The sequence below is a fragment of the Triturus cristatus genome, chromosome 12 (genome assembly GCF_964204655.1).
Source record: "Triturus cristatus chromosome 12, aTriCri1.1, whole genome shotgun sequence".
NCBI lineage: Eukaryota > Metazoa > Chordata > Amphibia > Caudata > Salamandridae > Triturus > Triturus cristatus.
Window position 1 is genome coordinate 352,380,633 of NC_140595.1, and position 6,000 is coordinate 352,386,632.

At 41.1% G+C, this 6,000-nt stretch overlaps 1 long non-coding RNA gene across 1 annotated transcript in view; it reads left to right on the top strand.

The window, feature by feature from the left end:
• LOC146775988 (uncharacterized) overlaps window positions 1-2,373 on the top strand; it is a 691,173-nt gene extending 688,800 nt beyond the window's left edge. Inside the window, exon 4 of the long non-coding RNA XR_014972204.1 lies at window positions 2,255-2,373. This is a non-coding gene — a long non-coding RNA (uncharacterized LOC146775988). The remainder of the gene's footprint in view (window positions 1-2,254) is intronic.
• The last annotated feature ends 3,627 nt before the right edge of the window (window positions 2,374-6,000 follow it).

Here is a 6,000-nt window from a genome sequence, read left to right on the forward strand (position 1 = left end):
TAAGTATTTAGTTATGCTGCACAATATCCTTGGTGCAACAAAATCAACTGTTACATGTCTAAAACACTTATAAGGTCCCAAGGGCGAGACCTATTGGCTATTCCAATGCTTGTTTGTGTATGGGCAGTGATTTTTACCATGTTGGTCAACTGTGTTTTGGCACTGTTTTTACTAACCCCTTTTGACGGCCATGAAACCAGGGGTATGAAAAATGTATATGTGAGTCCACTGATGTTAATTTGTAAAAACAATAAATGCCGGGCAGCTTCGACCGACCCATTTCTCCTGTTAGCTCTACCTAACACAGAACCAACTACTAACTATTAAACTCTACAAGTAGGGAGAGGATGTGGCGTAATGGCCAGAGCTGCCGACTTCGGAGCTGGGGAACCAGGTTCTATTCTCAAAGTCGGCTCAACATCTTGTGATTGTAGGTGAATCACTTAATCTCCCCGTGTCTACCAAAAATTAATTTGTCCAAAACTGGTGCTCAAGAGCTGGTGTTGATGATTAAGTGCCGATGCTGAGCACCGGAAACCATCGGCTCAAATTAAGCACTGTAATTCCTACTTATTTTCCAGATTTTCCACACCTTCTCCTTTCCCTTAGACCGTGGCACATAAACAGCAAAGTGTTAAGGTGGCTAAGGACGATATAAGGGGTCAACGGGAGTTATGGGGGCAGCGAGGGTCAATGGCTTTGTGATATCTCTTCAATCAAATCAGAATTGTTTTATTTAGGTTACATGACAAAAAACAATAGTTAAACATTTCATACCATCACAATAAGTAGTATAAAAGATTATTGAATTGACATTTATGACTTCCAATATTTCATTAAAAAAGTATCAGGATGCATAAATATTAATTTAAATGTGTTAGCACTTTAAGAGCCCATAACATGCCTCGATAAACTCTGTAACTGAGAAGCTAATTTAAAAGGTCCTCCCTAAACCAGAATGCAAGCAACCCAGGACCGGTTTCACCCTGTGTCTAGGTAGATGTGACTCTGTAAACCAAGCAAGATGTGCCACCCCCATGCCAGATCATGCACAGCTAAGGTTGTTCCTATTTATTTTTGCAAGATTTGAAGATTTTGTCAACATCACTAGCACCCAATTAATGTTGGTCTCACAAGTGAAGAAACAGGGGCAGCCACCTTTAATGCCAGCCCTTCTACCTTAATGGTCTTCAGCTTCACATTTGTGTGACACACTGACAGGATCTTTCATTTATTTTTAGTCCTAGATGTTCCATGAATTTAAGATATGCCTCAGTTCTCGATAGCAATACAACATCATCTGTCTAAAGTAAAAAAGGAACAGACTTATCAGCCATTCTTGAGGGCCAGGGTTGTTTAAACTGTAGTGAAATAAGCCTCTCCTCTAGGACCTTAATATGTAGGAAAGGAGGATCACATTAATGCTGACTGGGATAAATATCCTTGGCGTGGTCAGCAGTGGTTCAGGGAAGTGTGGAAATTAGCATTGCTACTGGTGGATGCAGATTAGGTTAGTGCAACCCTGACAATTGTCAACTTCATTGAATATTAGTATACTTTATTTTAATATGTGGTCAAATGATGTCATGTATCAAAACTTCACAAAAAAGTTCTTCATGTATTAGTGAAAAATTCCATTCCCCTGTAAATGTCCTTTTTAAATAATGTGACTAACACATAAGCCCATACATATGTAAAATGCATGGTGGTGTTACTCTACTTCTGTGTACTGAAATATGTGTAAAGATATTGACAGATGACCATGCCTATACTTTTCTTAATAAAGGGATTTGAAGGCCATTTAGGGAAAACAATGGTCTAAAGCAGACACTTATAAATGACTTGTATACATTTATTCTGTGAAAACATTTATTATTCCCTTTTGGTATAGTCTGTTTCTTTTTATCAGTAATTTATTGCAAAATAAAATAAATTAAAAAGGTTGCTTGCTAGTTAATGAATCCATGTAAAATATTAAAAATGTCTCCTGGCATCAGAATTTGAATGTGTAAATAAGATCAAGCCTGAAATAGAATAAGAACTTAGCAAATGTACTTTAATACGTTAAGGGTTGCTTTGATAAGGGGATGACATTTTAAAATTATGGTTTTATTCTCTGATTTTGCATTGATCTTGACCAGTCTTTCTTCTTGATATCCATGGCCGGACTATTGTCCATTTTAAAAATCTACTATGCCCTGTTGTGTAAGAATTTTCTTTACTATACATTTTGTTTTATCAAATCCATATACAGGTAGTCCATTGAGGCATGATTTCAGTAAGGGCAGCAATCACCACTGAGAAGGATATGGAATCCCGGGACTTCAATGGGAAATTTAAAAAAACTTGTGTAACTGGGCAAACTAAGGCGACATTTGTATCCAACTATCCGGTAAGTGCTTGTCACTGTGAAAACTGATTCAGCCACCAAGAATTATTGCTAGTTAATACTGAGATGAATTAGTGACACTAGATATACATTTCTTGACATAATCACATACGATTTCCATGAATGAAAAGTAAATCAGTTGATTTAATTTATTCTTTGACGAGTGGGCAATATGAATAGTCGAGTAGAGGTGGCACAGAGCTCAAGTACAAAAATACTACAGCAGTCTTCCCTGGGAAGGTTGAATGTAGGTTAGAAGTGCCAAAGTGTTAAAATGCCTCCACAGTCAACCTTGAGCTTTAGTGCATACAAAAACACCAGAATGATCAGCTGGTAAAAGGCATGATTAATGTATCTTTAATATTGCCCCACAGGTCCTGTTCCTCAACATTTGTTTTAGTTTTGCCAGTGCCCATTCCATATTAATGACACCACAGTTTAGCCAAACATGGCATAATTGAGGTATGCCTGCCTTCCATTGCATTACTATTATGAATTTCAAGACAATTGTGACCTGAATCACCAGAGTTCGATTTAATAAAGATTTATGAGGCAGGTTTGCATTACATCCAAACTTTAAGAGCACAGTGCCATACTCCACTTGTAATTAAAATTTGTCTTCGATTAAGGCGATGATCTCATGTTAAAGTGATGCGATCTGTGGGAGCATAATATATATCTGTAGATGATCCGCAATGTCCTAACTGCATCAATGGCAGAAATCTATTTTATGCCTGTTTACTTTACAAAAAACAAACAAAAGGTGATGGAAGAAATGCCTACAATAAGCCTAACCACTGGCATTCACTTTGGGTAGCATTGAAACCCATTGTTCTTTTGTCCACCATGTCACCTCAGCTTGGACCCAGTCATATGCAAATTAGCCACGACCTTGCTCCAGTAGCTTTAACAAAAAGGGGGGACAGGTGGGCTTAAAAGGTCCAACATACATGCCCATGACAAATGAAAAAAGAGGGTATGAAGTTCCTTATGGGAGTCTTAAGCAGGTAAGAGAGCCCGGATAACTATTACTATGGAGGTGGTCCAACCAATGTTACAAGGGGATGGGGGAATTCCTCCATTGGGAACTAGGGCCCTCACACACCCAGCCAGCTAGGTGTCAGGCTTCATCATTGGGCCTGCTCCTCGTCGGGTCGGCGCTGCAATACCCGACGGGCACCCAATGTGGGGCTCTTTGGCAGAGATCTTTTGTTCCACGCCGTATGGTGTAGTGGGGGTGAGGGGCCCAATGTGAGTAAATGTGGTGAATAAGTGTGTGCAGTGATTAAAAAAGGTAAGGGAATCCAATAAGAGACCTTTATTCAGATAGGTTCCCTGCCTCATTAAAATAAAGGTAGAGTGGTGTATGTGTGACTGTGATAAATCAGGATATTTACGCTCTACTCGTAATTATATCGGTCAACATGTTTCTTGCCTCGCTCGTCAGGAGGATCGAATGGCAATTCTTCAGGACCAAATAAAATGCATCTGCACATCATGGCGAGGTGGAAACACCTACCTCCCAAATGATCAAACTGTGGGATAAGTGACCACAGGGATGGAGGACGACCTATAGAAGAGTACTAATAGATACTCAGAAACATATTCGTATAAATCTGTGTAAACATTGTAGTAGTAACGACTCTCTCAACACTGCAATTATTTGGTGTAAAATAAAAGACCCTAAGTATGAGCATTCATGCTACACAATGTCGCATAACTAAAGTGTCAACATTTCTTGGGAGGCTTACAGTGAGCTCATAGTAAAGAAAATTAAAATTAAAAACAGGGCTCAGACTAGTCATGAGGATGGTGGCAAATGGACTCACCTACTGTTGTACGAATTATGCCTCAGCGGTTTGCCGGCGGGTCTGGGGATACCTATCATGTAGTGTCCTACAGGGCCAAAATGGTTGAAGAAGTCACCAATTAATTACAAACACAAATAGATTCAAGAAAATATCTGTGATAGAACAACAATTGTAGGTAGATGGCGGGGAGGGCAGCGTAATGCAAGCGAAACACCAAAACCTGAGAGGAGTTGAACACAGGCCCCCAAAGAAGTCGGAACACTGGAGAGCCAACGCACCCCCTGTCAGTTAGGTCGTTTAAGAAACACCATTCTATTGGGTTCCAAGATAGAGGGCGCGGGAGGGTCATCTCCCTGTGTACGCGGTTCGTACTCTGGGTGGTTAACTCATGGTTAAAAGTGCTTGCTTACCGCCATATACCGCCGCCTCTCACTCATAGCCAGAACCTCAGTGACATTACAAAAGGGGGCCGGGACCGCTCGTGAATGAGCTAAGGCTCACCTGGTTAGGACGGAATCCAACAGTGAGACCTACCCCTCCGCCGGTGGAACCGGATGGCTACAATCAGCTAAAGTGTGTGCCGAAATATACACCGACTCCAGGAAGTGGGCTGAGCGGGGCGGCCCCCAATTGGGAACTGCACGCAAACACCTGCGACTCAGCACATCATCGATTCAAAAACGGGAGAAACCATGTCGGCCATCTTTAAGTGGTGTGAGAAAAACGAAAAACCCTTATACTACAGAATCCTCGATAAGGCGCTATGTATGGTAACTGTGTCACAATACTCATCTTTAGAATCATTTAACTTGCCAAAATGAGTATGCTAACCATTAACAGCCTATTAAAACAGTATAAGGTGAATCCACTATAGTAGGTGTGTACTGCTGTTCGCTAAGATTGTTTGGTATGACAAGTGGTGCAGAAACAAAACTAATTGTTACACCAGGTGTTCAAAAATCCAAAGACCACTAAAACCAAGTCTAAGAAAGAGCGTCTCTCAAAGTGTAAGCAGTCCAAGGTGAATGCTACACATATAAAGAGGAATAAAAAATATATATACATTTTATATATATCTAGGTTAAAAAACAGTAGCAACAGCCCATCCTGAACTGCCAGACCAAGTCCTTCCTGAGCTGGAACACAAGCAAAACAACACTAGGTTCACCCTGATTAGAGTTTATCAGTTGTGTGTAGCTTGATTCCAGTGGTCCAGTGAGCATGGAACCCATGTTTGGGTTAACCCTTACCACTTTGGGAAGTACACCAAACACACAAAAAGTGGTGGGAGGAATGTTTTCACTGAGTCTAACTACTGCCTATCTCTCAAGGTAGCATTCTGACTCATCCTTCTTTAGCCTACCATGCCACCTAAGCTTGGGCCCAGCCTTATGCAAAATAGCCTTGACCCTGCTCCAATAGGAACAGTCGAGACAAAACTGCCATGCTCTCCTTGAAACGCAACACAAACAACCCATGACCTGTTTTGTCCTGATTGCAGCTCGTCAGTTGGTTGTAGCTTCATTCCAGTTGTACAGTAGACTCATGCCTGGACATACACTGGCCACTTAGGGCAGCACATCAAACACACAAAAGGTGATGAGAGGAATGTTTGCAGTAAGTCGAATCACTGGCAATCATTAGGGTTACCATCCCAACCCAACGTTCTTTTGCCTTCCATGCTATCTAAACTTGGACCCAGCTATATGCAAATCAATATTGACCCTGCTCTGAGAGGAACAGTCCAGCCCGAACTGCCAGGCTAGATGGGTATTTTACAAACTTTTTCAGGTGCATTGT